General features: G+C 33.0%; 1 pseudogene; it reads right to left on the bottom strand.

Annotated features, from left to right (window-relative positions):
• Positions 1-607: 607 nt before the first annotated feature.
• The window catches only part of LOC127082110 (TMV resistance protein N-like), a 49,529-nt pseudogene continuing 34,017 nt past the window's right edge, over positions 608-16,119 (bottom strand).

A 16,119-nucleotide genomic window follows, 5' to 3' on the forward strand; every position in this document is an offset into this window, starting at 1 on the left:
ATTATGTTAAAATTTAATCAATATTATATATACATGAAATCAATATTATAAATGACTTAACAATTTTATATAAGTGATTAATAATAGTAAATAATTAAAAAATATAAAAAAATAAGTAATTATAAATATATTCTCTATTTATTTTTTGAATTTATAATTTATAAGTTTGTATGGCGAACAATATTTTCATCATAAACTTATAGTTTATTTTTTATTTTCTATACATTATTTTAAATAGGCATTTTAATTTATAAATTACATATTTTCTTTTATTTTTGTCTTTATTATTTTAATAAAAATCCACTACTATCCTTTATAATTTATTTTAATTTAAAATAAAATAATTATTATATATTAAATATCTTTTATATTATTTTAATTTATCGATTAATTCACCAAACACTTCAATTAACTTAACAATTATAAGTTGTCAACTACTATTTTTATCAAATAAAACCTAAGTAACTTAACAACTTTTATAGATAAGATATAAGATTTAAAAAAAAAAAAAAAAAACACAAACAATTTTGCCGATATTTTATTACTTTTTTCATGTGTATAGGAAATGGCAGAAATAAACAAAATAAATTATGGAGGGTATTTTTTTAATACAAATCATGAGTTACGTGAGTACACTCTGGAAACTTGTAAGGCCGATACTTGAGAGATGAACATTCACTCCCCTTCTCTCGTTTTCGTCTTCCTCAGTAACATACCAATTATAAGGAAGCTGAATTCTAGGCCTTTTCTCTTCTTCGGCAACACCCAAATTATGACGATGCTGAATCTCAGGCATTTCCTCTTCATCGGCATCACGCCAATTATAAGGAAGCTGGATTTCAGGCCTACTGCGGCTCCTGCTACTTAAAGATTCAGATGCATAAGTATTTCCAACAAACTTTGGTCCATTGAAAATATCTGTCCCCATCTGTAATGTAGTACTAGAGAAATCCTTGTTCCATACCATCTGTACTCCCGAGTTTAACAACTTCAGATCTCTGTGAGCTTTAAATGTGATAGTTGCTCCTGTTGACACGAAATGGCAGTGGGGCCTAGAGATATAAATTAGCCAGGTATGTTTTTCATTTGAGAGAGCAACACTGTTCAGGTCTAACCGAATTGGTATCTCAAAGGTTTCTTCTGTTTCTTCATTTTCAAAAGAAAGATATAGACAACAGTGTTGCGCCCAGGAATCATTACCAAACTTTGGCCCCTCAAATACCACACCAAAGACGCATCCAATCCAATCTTTATACATTCTCATATAATTTCGTACACGTACTCTAGCACGTCCCTTAAATTTTCTATCAAACCGGTCAGGAATATTCTCCCCGGGAACAATAATGTCAAAGCCACCCCGGAAATGATGAGGACTCTGTTATACCATAGGAAAAAATAACTCAGATGAATCAGGAATATATATATATATATATATATATATATATATATATATATATATATATATATATATATATATATATATATATTCGGCCACGTACTAAATTATGCAGTATACCTGAGCTAAATTATGCAGCCACGAAACTGCCAAGTCTTGACTTTTTTCTCCAATCTTTAAGAGGGGGCAGTTATAAACATATAATCCTGACCTATGATTATGAGTTCCGGATATCATTTTAAAATAACTTCCCCCGGATGAACAAGTAGCACACAATTTGAGGTCAGGCAATGATTGAAGTTTGGTGCAATGTGTCAAGTTTAAATATGCTAGACTGTAAAGACTCCCCATTGAAGATGGTAATGAAACAAAGTTGTTTCCTTCTAGATTTAGCCTTTCTAAATGCCTTAGCTCTCCAATAGCATCAGGGACTATACTTAGATTGCAAAAGCTTAGGTCCAAAAAAATCAAAGATTTCATATAGTGTGAACTTGAAGATGTAAGTTTATCAGCAGAAGCTGATGCCTTCCCTAAGGGTACATTCTCTAGTTTCGTGCAGTCCCTTAAACTAAGGAATTTAAGCTGTGTAAGATCCCCAATCGATTGATCAATTATTGATAAACTTGTACATTGATCAATATCAAGATACTCAAGATTCGAGACCCCTGTAAACTCTGGTATAGTTTCAAGTTTTGTGCAGCCAGAGAGGTGCAGAACTTTGAGAGAGCATAACTTAGATGCAGTGTCACCGTGAAGAACTATCCTGACCAAGCTCCTGCAGCCTTCAAAACTCAAGAAAACAAGTTTTTCCAGAAGTCCAATAGATGGATGGACATACGATAGGTTTATGCATCCTGTAAGATCAAGTCGCTCAAGTATTTTGCTTCCAGAAAAATTTGGTGTCTCCACAAGACATTTCGAGTTGCTGAGATCCACCCTTTTCAAACAGGGGAGATCCTGGGAAGACAGAATGAGCAACCAACTGTTAGTATGTTGTATTTAAACTGAATGTTATACGCATATTATTTTTGAGTTTTTTCATAGAGTAATCAACAATAATTCATATTGTTAAATTGTTAAGGAGATAATGAAACAAATTACAATACCTTGTGATCGTTCCATAGTCGTTGGATGCTGCTACAAGGCATGTTCAATTCAACAAGCACATACGGCTCAAAATTTAATGGCAAAGAAACAAAGGGGTAACCATGCCACTCAAGATACTGCAAGCTGTTAGAAAGAAATTTGAGACTTCCTGAAAAATCATTATGATATAATATAAGAATTTGAAGTCCCTGCATTATTGATAATCCATCAGCCCTCAACCGACGATATTCAGAATTATGCCCTTTTTTGTTTAGAATTATGGCTTTAACTTTGTTCGTTCCCTGAAAATAGTAAGAATATACATGTTAAGAAAGGGAGAAAAAACAAAATGCTTGAATAAATTGGACTTGTTTACTTATAAATAAATATTATTGCAAGATATCTTTATTTGATGGTAAAAGTTAAACTATCTAATCTAATGGAAAGAGAAGTTTAAATTTTGGAAAGATATCTCGTTACCGTTTGTGTTGTCATGACACCGTAGACATCCTGATAAAGCCACAACCTGCTCCACAATCCTGGTTCGCCCGGAAACTGTTGCCTAACTATTTTCTTCCCCAATTCTTGCAACATATCATGCATATAAATTTCCTCATCTCTAATAGCTATGAGTGACCTCTCAACCAAACTTTGAATTCCAATTAGAGGATGCAACTCACAAGCATCTAGAATTCGAGTCACGTAATCTTCCTTCTCCCCCTTAAAGAAACAAGCAATATGAAGAAATATTTCTTGCGCCACTGGATGTAATCCCTCAAAACTTACCTGAAGCACATCCATAACTTCTTTGTCCGGATTATTCCTCAATCTATTCAAGGCATCTCTCCATTCGCCAGCATTTCGAGTACGCAAGAAAGAACCCACCACTCTAACTGCTAATGGAAGACCTTGAACATAGTTTAGCACCTCTGGAGTCAGCTTCACACAACCGTTAGTAGGATCTTTACTTTTGAATGCTTTTCTATAAAACAATTCGCGAGCATCATTGTTATTCAATAGTGGAACCTCATACACTTGATACGACATGCGTGTATTTTGAGAGACTAACCATGTTCCATACGCTTTTAGAATATGCATATCCCTGGTTGTAATGATCATTCTACTTCCTGTGCTAAGAGATTCGGGATTTATAGCCAATTCTTCCACTTGATCTAATAAATCTACATTGTCAAGAACTACAAGGAGCTTCCTGTTGCATAGTCTGTTACGAACAATACTAGATATTTCAGATGGCCTGTATGTCTCTAGATTGTTTTCATCCATGGTTTGCTGAAGGATTTGTTTCATTACAGCATTAGCTCCACCATCTTTATAAATTCTGCTTACATTCTCAATAAAACAGCTTGCATCAAACTGACCGGAGACTTTATCATACAAGGCTGAAGCCAGAGTTGTCTTTCCGATTCCAGACATCCCCCAAACACCGATAACTCGAAACTTATCATTAGTTGAGCTCACGTCCATAAGGGTGTCTAATTCTTCTACTCGAGGTTGTATCCCAATAAGGTCATCAGCAAATCCTGAGAGTTTATGACCCAGTGTTTTTATTACCTGCTGAACAATATTCTTAATCTCTTGAAACTCTGGCCTGAAAAGGAAAGAAATCAAACCCAAAGTTATCTTACTTTTTCAAGTTCTAGGACTTTAAATAAAAGGAGGAGACAAAAAAAATAAAAACTTCCTTATTATTCATAAAAACTTCGTTATTATTCGTAAAAACTTAATATTCACTTAAATCTGGTTTTATACAAAAGACTCAGATATTCATAAGTCAATTCTAAATAAATTCTCCAAGCCCATCAGTGAGAGGGGTCAATACGTAGAGATGTTAAAATGAGCTATTCGATTTTGACAAATTTCGGATTTTTTAGGATTGAACTAAAACAATCTTGTCGTAATATGAGTTTAAAAATTATTATCCGAATCCAATTTTAGATGGATTTCGGACTACCTTGCTCTAAATGGATTTTTTTAATAAATAATTAAAATTAAAATTCCATAATATTTATTATAAATAAAATTAAAAATTATATTATTTTAAACATAAATACTATATTATTTTTTATAAATATTATAATGGGCTTTTAAATACAACACATGTCTAAATTGTATAAAATAATATTCAAATATTTAACATAAAAGAAACTAATTGAATACGAGAAAAGAGTGTTGATTAAATTAATGTATAATATTTAAAAGATAAAGATTATATATAATAGAGAAAAAAATTTAATGAGGTGAGAAAAATCAATGTGTTATATTGAAGTAAGACAATATAAGTATTAATATAATTATGGGTTATAGGGGTGAAAATAGGTTGGGCCGAGCTAGGCTTTGCCAAGCCTAAGCCTGACCAGCCAAAAAAACTGAAGCCTAAGTCTGACTTATAACGTATCATTGACTTATTTTTAGGTCTGAATTTGACCTTTTCGAAACTTGATTAATATGTTAGCCTACATAAAAGTCTATTCATTTTCGACATATGTAAATAAACCATTCAAATAATGTTTAAATAGACTAATAAATTAAAAGATCAATGAAACTAAAAATTTATTTGCATTGACTTATTTTAACTTATCTATTAACATAAAATTTGTGACACTATTTGTTTAAGCGAACTAATGAAAACAACTTATGACATTGTTCTTAAGGTGTTTTCATCTTATTTTCATAATTTCTCCAAGATAATCAAGTTTTATTTATGTATTTTAATTCAAATTATATAACATAACATAACGATAGTAAAAAAAAATTATTCATATATATTTAAATACGTCGAACTAATAGGCTTAAAATGTTTTTTAAGGCCTAACCTTTTTAACTAAATATGTTTATAAAATAGTCTAGGCCTTTTTCTATTTAAAAAAAAGTCTGGCATGGCCTGAGCCTATGTATGCTAGGCTGTAGGCCCCTATTAGTCGGTCTAGTCTATTTCCACCCCTAATGGGTAGCGGATTTTTTAGGATGGACTAAAAAAGTCTTGAAAAATATAAGCTCTAATTTTAAGGAAAAATCGGGCCTGACGACCCGATCCATATGGGATAGTCTATTTTGACAGCTCTACAAATACCCCATTATGGATGCGTTTATGGGGGCGTGGTATTTCAATTGACTTGAACTAATTAAACTAAGGATTAAATGGAGTTGGAGGTTCAGGGTTCATGTCATGGCAAGCTATAAATATACAGTAAGAATTAACTACTAATAATTTTTCATTAGAAAATTGACACGCTCATACAACAAGACAAGTAGTGTTTTACTCAATCAAGTAGAACTAAAGCACGATCAAAGTCAAAAAGAGATGAGATAACAGTCATCCGAGGTTAGGGCCATAACCAAAATCTTGATGGGATAAATATTTAGCACCCTTTCTATTTCTATATATAGGTTCAACTCAAAATCCTAATCTACCCATTTTTACCATAAACCTAAACAAGTCGAGCTTTGATCCTAGTGCATTGCTAGCAAAAATCACTATAAAACAATACTCAACAAGAATATTTGGTGCTCAACATGATTTTGCAGTAAAGATAGTTATCGAGTCACACTCCATACACTATGTTGTGAAGACAAACCTCCTTCAAGGTTTTGATGAAGACAACATATCAAGCTCTCTACAATCAATTTAAAGTGAAAAACCCTCTTAATTGATTTGAAGGTCGCTAAATTTCATTTGTACATCAATGTACTTCGTCACTCAATCAATTAATATGTAGAATTTATTTGAAAATTAATTCACTAGTTTTACGAAAGCAGACATTGACGAGTATCGACAACAATTCTATTTAATGCTTGTCGAGAATACTTTGAACCTTAAATGACTATCTTGCTCATTTTAATGAGACAATGATATATGTAGTTAATCTTATTAGAATGTGTGGATTGAGCCTAAATCATTCCTAAAGAATCGGCTTGTAGGGTACTTATAAACACATGTTTATGTCATAGATTGTGTGATGTGAGACTCTTAACACTCCCTATCACGCTTATGATTTAGGTATCTGGCGTGGAACTAAATGGTGTGTGGTCCAATGGATCTTAAGTGAGGTTTTAATACCATTTTAGAATATGTGAGTTGAGTCTAACTCATCCCTATAAAACCGATTTGTATGGTGAAGATTGTTCCCCATTTATAAACATATGTTCAGGGTATAGATTATCCGATGTGGAAACAAATCTTAATTAGGAGACATTTGTAAGAGCATTTTATAATGGCTTGAGAGCATTTTAGCACCAGACTGAAGAGAGAACTATCCACAAAAATGACAAAGCATCCCCCAATGCAAACTAACACCTATAAAGGAGACAAACAAAATTTCCAACCACTTAATTTAATGCAAGGAGAGATTGCATCCTAAAATAAATCATGCACACCCGGATACTAAACGGACCATAAAACCCAAAAGAACAAATGGCCTTTTACTCTGACCAATGGTGCTTTTACCATCGAGTAAAGGGACATGGCATTAAGAGTACCTACCAATTCAGAAGATAAATTGAAAGATAATTTCATAAGGGACACTTCAAGAAGAACACACGAGATTACCAACAGGAAAATGGCTCAAGAAGCAACTCCCCGAGAAGGCCGAGGTCTCCGAGATCCTCAGTAAGAGGATTCTCGTGAGTAAGTGAGATTACGTTGTTCAAATTTAATGCACTATAAGCCTACCTCTCCATGTTATATTTGACGGTATGGGTGGACATCGGGTCGAATAGGGCGGTTTCGGTCGAAAAAACAACAACCGAGTGCAACCGCAGTTTCTATATGACCACCCATTTCCGCCTGCTAGAGCTCACAGATTTTGTGGGTGACGGGTTCAACGAAACATGTATTCATCGGGTGGGTTGATTTAATTGTCAGAAATTAAGAAAAACATATCATCCTGCTGCATGTTTAACTTAGTCTAATGGTAGCACCTGCAAATCTAGGTAGTTGAACGTGGTGATGTAACGTGGGTGTGATTCCTGATTGCCGGTTGTTGGTTTTCGATTCTTGATTTGTTTGGTTTATTTGATTGCAATTGAGTGTTTCGATTATCGTTGATTGTTATTGTGATTATATTCTTGTGATTTGGTGAATGTTCTTCGTTGCTAGAAGATTGAACATTCAGTGTGATAGCTATTCTTATAGTATTATATTTAATGCTAGCATACAATATTCAACAACGTTAAGTAAGTTTCGTTCGTTTCTTTTCCTTTTTCACTTTCTTGCAAGTTATTAAAAAAACATTGCAGCACTTACAAAAGGATGCAAAAGAGATTTACTGTCTTTTAAAAATATCTAGATACAATTTGTATCATGGATTCAGAAAACGAAAGAAATTATTTTTGTGTCCGTTTTACCGGTAAGAATTATCCAATTTAAAAATTTGAGTTCAATAATTATACGAAGGGAAAAGATTTATGGAATCATCTAGATAATGTGTCTAAACCTCCTATAGATAAAGTTACATTAGATGCATGTGAAACCAAAAATGTTCAAATAATCATTTGGATCCTCAACACTATCGGTCCTCAAATGATCAATAATTTGTGTTCATTTTCAACTACTCAAGAAATGTAGAATTACTTGAAGCGTATTTACAAGCAGGACAATGTAGTTAAGCGTTTTCAGTTAAAGGTAGAGATAGCCGATTACAAACAAGGTAATTTATCTATTCAAGAATATTATTATGGTTTTTTGAATATATGGACAAAACACTCTACTCTTATTCATGCAATGTTCCTAAGACTGCTCCCGCGACTGTCCAAGAGGTCTACAACATAAGTAGTCGAAATCAGTTTCTCATGAAACTTTTCCCAAAATTTGAAGTTGTCATAGGTACTTTGCTTAAGAAAAATTTAGTTCCTTCTTTGAATACATGTTTTGGAGAACTTCTAAGATAGGAATAACGTCTCATTACTCAAGGAGCCATGTCTCATGAAGCTGTTGTTTTTGAGCCGGTGACAGTTGCATGTGTTACTCAGAGTAGAGGTAAAGGTCGTGATATGAGACATGTTCAATGTTTCTCTTGCAAACAATTTGGACATATTTCTCGGAGTTGCAGTAAAAAGTTTTGTAATTATTGCAAGCAACAAGGTCATATTATATTTGATTGTCCCTCACGTCCTCCGCGACCAACACAATATTCGGTGCAAGCATTTCACGCAACTACAAATTATGTAGGTGATTTTTTTGTTATTAGTGCATCTAATGGTGGTACTCTGCAGCCTGAAATGATTCGAAAAATGGTACTTTCCGCTCTTTCAGCTTTGAGAATTCAAGGTAAATCTTCCAGCCTTTTGAATTTAGGGTAAGTCTTTTTTGTTCTCTTTTTTTAGAATTGATCTTGTCGTTATTAGAACAAGTGGGGGTTGTTTTAAATTATTAACAATTAATAATCTTGAGTGTGTTCCAAAATGATAAGAAATTATGCAAGTGAAGGTTAATTTATAATTCAGAAATAGGCAAAACTTGTGAAGTGTTGTACTAACCAGTTTGTATTTTGAATTGAGAAATAGATAACACTTTATGAAGTGTTGCAGAATGTAAAAAATTACCGCCTTTGAAAACTGTTGTTGTCTGAGAAATAGTGCAATGTTTGAAAAATGTTGTTATAGGCGAAGAATGCAATATTTAGCAAAAGTAGTGTTGAAAGTATGTGTTTAATCAAGGATCACAATCTTATGAAATAACACCAGTTTGGCCTATAAATTGAGCATTCAGGATTCATAGTAAGATATTATAAAAGTTTATATTCTTCACACAAAACTCTGGATTTCATCTTTCCTACATTAGAATTCTCACCAGTCTTGTGCAAACTCGAGTATAGGTTGAATTATCATTGGCATTCATACGTAAAAACTCTAAGAGAATTTGAGAGTGCTTGAAATACTATAAAAAAAATGATTCGTTCACGATTCTAGCCTCGATCTATTTAATTTACAAATTAATTATCTAACATTATTGTCAATTCTAAAATGGGTGATTGGAAAAATTGGATGACTCAAAATAGGGAGGTTGGTGGTTTTTCGAATGATGTGGCCGCTTTTGGTGGCAAAATTAATTTAACTTTTAAGGGTAAAAGGAGTGAAGTGGCTAATCATCTGCAATTAATTGCTGATGGTTAAATTGACAGTAAAGCGGAGGGATTTAGGAACAGGTTGGTGTTTAGGTGAGTGGTTTTGTGGTTAGTGTGTGTGTTGTTGTTGATTCTGATGAAGATTATAATTTATAATATCAGGGGTTTGAGTAGAATTTTGGACACACTTAAAAAAACATATTCATGAGGAAGCTCTGAAATGCATATTTTTTTAGATGATATAATTTGACTTAAAGAATGTAGAGAGAAATTAAATAGGAGATTGGAGACCTACGACAAGTCTCAGAAGCATGTGGTTTCCCCTGAGAAGAAGCAAGACAATGTATATGAAAAACAATTTTAATAACACACACAATATCCCTAACTTGAGGTGAAAGATGAAGATTATGTAATACCACAAATTGTTGAATTGTAATTTCTTATGTCAAAACAGGTTGCTCGACAGAGTAAAGAAGTGTCCAACCACCTAGTGTGTTAAGTAGTGTTAGCTATTTTGGGCTTTTATAGTTTTGGGTTTTGACTTGAGGTCCAAGTTAACCTAAATCTATAAATAGAGGGAGTAACCTTTATTTTTGTAATAAAGTGAATAAAGCATTCATAGCATTGTATTCACAATATTTTGCAGTTGCAAAGTGAATAAGAAGTTTTCCACAGTTTGTGGACAGAGAAAAACTTTGCAGAATTTTAATTCTTCTTCTCCTTCATCGTTCTTTACACTCTTTCTTTCTCCATTGTTCTTCTCTTTTCATTGCTATTGTGTGGGTAATAACAATCTTGTTCATCGAGATTGATTGAAATTCTCCATAGATTTTAGGGGATTTCCAACATCTGGTATCAAGAGTTCTGGTTAATCGATTCGTGGGAAGAAAATTACCATGCTAACGAGTCATCCAAACAAGCATTTTCCAGCAACTGGTGAATTGATTCAGGTGGAAGATAATGAAAGCATAACTGATTTCTTCACCAAGGTTACGAAATTGGTGAATCAAATCAAGGTATGTGGAGAAATGTTGACATCAAGATCTGTTGTTGGAAAGATCTTGAGGTCGTTGGCTCCAAAGTTCGACCACGTGGTAGTAGACATAGAAGAGTCGAAAGATTTGTCAAAATTGACAAAGGAAGAGCTTCAAGGGACGCTTGAATCTCATGAACAAAGAATGGCTGAAAGAGCTGCAGGAAAGTCGAAGAGTGATATGGCTTTGCAGGCTCAATCAACAAAAGAACGAAAATAAAAAGGTAGTTGGAATGACAACAAAGGTAGAGGAGGTTACAACAATTTGACCGATCAAAATCAGCAAGAAGGAAATTGGTCGAATCAGAGAAAACCCTGGAACCAAGGCAACCAAAGAGCTGGTGTTGTAGGTAGAGGAAAAGGCGGTGGTCAAAAGCCAGACAAGAGTCACATTCAGTGTTACAATTGTCAGAAGTATGGTCACTATTCTAGTGATTGTCGAAAAAAGTAGAAGAATCAAGAAACTTATGCAAAGCCGGCGAAACATGAAGAAGAAGAGACATTGCTGATGGTTACAACAAGAGACGAAGAGAGATTCAAGGACTAATGGTACTTGGACTCATGATGCTCATCACACATGTCTGGAAGAAAAGATTGGTTTGTCAACATAAAGCCCTCAATGAAGAACATGGTGAAATTTGCAAATGACAACACTCTAGCAGCTGAAGGTGTTGGTGATGTTCTAATTATGAGGAAAGATGGCAAGAGGTCAGTAATTTCAAATGTGTTGTACATATCAAGCTTGAAGAGTAATTTGCTCAGCATAGGGCAGTTAGTCGAAAAGAACTACAAGGTGTCTATCGAAGACAAGATGATGAGAGTTCTCGACTCAAATGGAAGGTTGATCTTGAAGGCTCCAATGTCTCAGAATAGAACCTTCAAGATTGAGCTTAATGTGATAGAGCATAAGTGTCTTGCAATAGCAGCCAGCAGAGATGAATGGATATGACATTATAGACTTGGCCATCTCAATTTCAAAGACATCAAATATTTGAAGAGAATAAATATGGTTGCAGGATTACCAGAAATCGACATTCCAAACGAAGTGTGTGAAGAATGCGTGCAGGCGAAACAACATAAGAACAACTTTAGTAAGGATGCAGAAAACAGGTCAAAGGCAATTTCTGAAGTCATATACTATGATGTATGTGGCCCTCTCCAGGTGGATTTGATTGGAGGTAACAAATACTTTGTTACATTCATAGACGATTTCAGTCGATTACTGTGGTCTTACCTGATCCAGAAGAAAAGTGAAGTGATCGAGGTATTTGCCAAGTTTAAATCTATGGTCGAAAGACAGAGCGGTTGAAAGATCAAGATTTTGAGAAGTGATAGTGGTGGAGAATATATGTCGAAATATTTTGATTCATTATGTGTGAAAGAAGGGATTGTGCATGAGGTGGTGCCACCCTACACTCCACAGCATAATGGAGTCGCAGAAAGGAAGAATAGAACCATCATGAATATGGTTAGAAGTATGTTGAAAGGCAGACATCCCCCAAACACCGATAACTCGAAATTTATCATTAGTTGAGCTCACGTCCATAAGGTTGTCTAATTCTTCTACTCGAGGTTGTATCCCAATAAGGTCATCAGCAAATCCTGAGAGTTTATGACCCAGTGTTTTTATTACCTGCTGAACAATATTTTTAATCTCTTGATACTCTGGCCTGAAAAGGAAAGAAATCAAACCCAAAGTTATCTTACTTTTTCAAGTTCTAGGACTTTAAATAAAAGGAGGAGACAAAATAATAAAAACTTCGATATTATTCCTTAAAACTTAATATTCACTTAAATCTGGTTTTATACTCGGATATTCGTAACTCAATTCTAAATAAATAGAGAAATTAGAAAACAAAAAGTAACAGTGAGTGGATTCTCTCAACTTCCAACACCTATTTGACCCTACCATATAAATTCTCCAAGCCCATCACTGAAAGGTGTCTATAAGTAGAGATGTTAAAATCAGCAATTCGATTTTTACAAATCTCGGATTTTTTAGGATTGAACTAAAACAATTTGTCGTAATATTAGTTTAAAAATTATTATCCAAATCCAGTTTTAGATTGACTTCGGACTACCTTGCTCTAAATGGATTTTTTTTATAAATAATTAAAATTAAAATTCCATAATATTTATTATAAATGAAATTAAAAATCATATTATTTTAAACATAAATACTATAATGTGCTTTTAAATACAACACATGTCTAAATTGTGTAAAATAATATTCAAATATTTAACATAAAAGAAACTAATTGAATACGAGAAAAGAGTGTTGATTAAATTAATGTATAATATTTAAAAGATAAAGATTATATATAATAGAGAAAAACTTTAGTGAGATTAAAAAAATCAATGTGTTATATGGAAGTAAGACAATATAAGTATTAATATAATTATGGGTTATAGGGGTGAAAATAGGTTGGGCCGAGCTAGGCTTTGCCAAGTCTAAGCCTGACCAGCCAAAAAAACCGAGGCCTAAGCCTGACTTATAACTTATCATTAGCTTATTTTTAGGTCTGAGTTTGACCTTTTCGAAACATGATTAACATGTTAGCCTACATAAAAGTCTATTCATTTTAGACATATGTAAATAAACAATTCAAATAATGTTTAAATAGACTAACAAATTAAAAGATCAATGAGACTAAAAATTTGTTTGCATTGACTTATTTTAACTTGCCTATTAGCATAAATTTTGTGATACTATTTGTTTAAGCGAACTAATGAAAACAACTTATGACATTATTCATAAGGTGTTTTCATCTTATTTTCATAAGTTCTCCAAGATAATCAAGTTTTATTTATGTATTTTAATTCAAATTATAAAACATAACATGACGATAGTAAAAAACACTATTCATATATATTTAAATAGGTCGAACTAATAGGCTTAGAGTGTTTTTTTAAGGCCAGATGCCTAACCTTTTTAACTAAATATGCTTATAAAATAGTCTAGATCATTTTCTATTTAAAAAAAAGTCTGAAATGGCCTGAGCCTATGTATGTTAGGCTGTAGGCCCCTATTAGTCAGTCTAGTCTATTTCCACCCCTAATGGATAGCGGATTTTTTTAAGACTGAGCTAAAAAAGTCTTGAAAAATATAAAGTCTAATTTTAAGGAAAAGGCCTACGATTTTTCGGGCCTGAAGACCCGATCCATGTGGGATAGTCTATTTTGACAGCTCTACGAATACCCTATTATGGATGCGTTTATGGGGGTTTGGTATTTCAATTGACTTGAACTAATTAAACTAAGGATTAAAAGGAGTTGGAGGTCCAGGGTTCATGTCATAGCAAGCTATAAATATACAGTAAGACTTAACTACTCATAATTTTTCATTAGAAAAATGACTTGCTCATACAACAAGACAAGTAGTGTTTTACTCAATCAAGTAGAACTAAAGCACGATCAAAGTCAAAAAGAGATGAGATAACAGCCATCCGAGGTCAGGGCCATAACCAAAATCTCGATGGGATAAATATATAGTACCCTTTCTATTTCTATATATAGGTTCAACACAAAGTCCTAATCTATCCATTTTTACCATAAACCTAAACAAGTCGAGCTTTGATCCTAGTGCACTGCTAGAAAAAATCACTATAAAACAATACTCAACAAAAATATTTGGTGCTCAACGTGATGTTGCAGTAAAGATAGTTATCGAGTCACACTCCATACACTATGTGACGTAGGCTAAACATTCATATGAGGATAATGAGTCTCTTCACGCAATTCAAACTACTACAAAAGAATTGTAGTGCCAAAATGAAAACTTACGAACACATGTCCAAGCTATCCAACAAAAGAGAGTTGTAGGAAGATGATTCATATTGGGAAAATCACAATTCTTACATTGGTTGGAGATAAAGCATTGAAAGAATTTATATAGAGTGACACCCATCACCGTACAGGCCGGTTTTGTAAGGACGAGTTAGGCCAAACTCTAAAATTGGTATTAGTGCAAGGTCATTAGTTTTAATCCCCCCGACTGTCACTGGAGGGCAGATTGTTGGATTGATTTATCCAGTGTCACCGATGCGATTCGATGGGCTTAACATTCCAACCCATGACACATATGATGGGTTATGTAGGCTAGGTGCAGTCCTTGAGAGCTCTATACTACTAGAAAATACAATTCCACCCTCACTAAAAATAGTTGCTTTTATCGTAGTGGTATGCGTTTGATCCAAAAATTGGTATCAAAGTTTATCGATCAGACATTGGGCCACCCACCATTTAAATCCACCTACCAAGTCCAAAAAAAGTGTTAGGCATGAGGAGGGTTTATTGGGTAAATCTCAAGTCCTACATTGGTTAGAGATAAAGTATTGAAAGAGTTTATATAAAGTGATATCCTTCACCGTACAAACTGATTTTGTAAGAATAGGTTAAGCCCAACTCAAATAATTCAGACGAAGAATAAGATGACCCTCAACCATTGTGCCAAGAGATATGAGAGACTACAATTAGTTTTAAAATCTCATTTTTTAGGATTGAACTAAAACAACCTTGTCGTAATATGAGTTCTAAAATTATTATCCGAATCCAGTTTTAGATGGACTTCGGACTACCTTGCTCTAATTGGATTTTTTTAATAAAAAAATAAAATTAAAATTCTATAATATTTATTATAAATGAAATTAAAAATTATATTATTTTAAACATAATACATTTTAAATACTATATTATCTTTTATAAATACTATAATGTGCTTTAAATACAAAACATTTCTAAATTGTGTAAAATAATATCCAAATATTTAACATAAAAGAAACTAATTGAATACGAGAAAAGAGTGTTGATTAAACTAATGTATAATATTTAAAAGATAAAGATTATATATAATAGAGAAAAAATTTAGTGAGGTGAGAAAAATCAATGTGTTATATTGAAGTAAGACAATATAAGTATTAATATAATTATGGGTTATAGGGGTGGAAATAGGTTGGGTCGAGCTAGGCTTTGCCAAGCCTTAGCGTGACAAGCCAAAAAACCGAAGCCTAAGTCTGACTTATAACCTATCATTGACTTATTTTTAGGTCTGAGTTTGGGATTTTCGAAACTTGATTAACATGTTAGCCTACATAAAAGTCAATTCATTTTAGACATATGTAAATAAACAATTCAAATAATGTTTAAATAGACTAACAAATTAAAAGATCAATGAGACTAAAAATTTATTTGCATTGACTTATTTTAACTTACCTATTAACATAAATTTTGTGGTACTATTTGTTTAAGCGAACTAATGAAAATAACTTATGACAATGTTCTTAAGGTGTTTTGATCTTATTTTCATAAGTTCTCCAAGATAATCAAGTTTTATTTATATATTTTAATTCAAATATAAAACATAACATAACGATAGTAAAAAAAATTATTCATATATATTTAAATAGGTCGAACTAATAGGCTTAAAATATTTTCTAAGGCCTGAGGGCTAACCTTTTTAACTAAATATGCTTATAAAATAGTCTAGGCCTTTTTCTATTTAAAAAAAAGTCTGGCATGGTATG

This window comes from Lathyrus oleraceus, chromosome 5, assembly GCF_024323335.1.
Source record: "Lathyrus oleraceus cultivar Zhongwan6 chromosome 5, CAAS_Psat_ZW6_1.0, whole genome shotgun sequence".
In the NCBI taxonomy this organism is placed as follows: domain Eukaryota; kingdom Viridiplantae; phylum Streptophyta; class Magnoliopsida; order Fabales; family Fabaceae; genus Lathyrus; species Lathyrus oleraceus.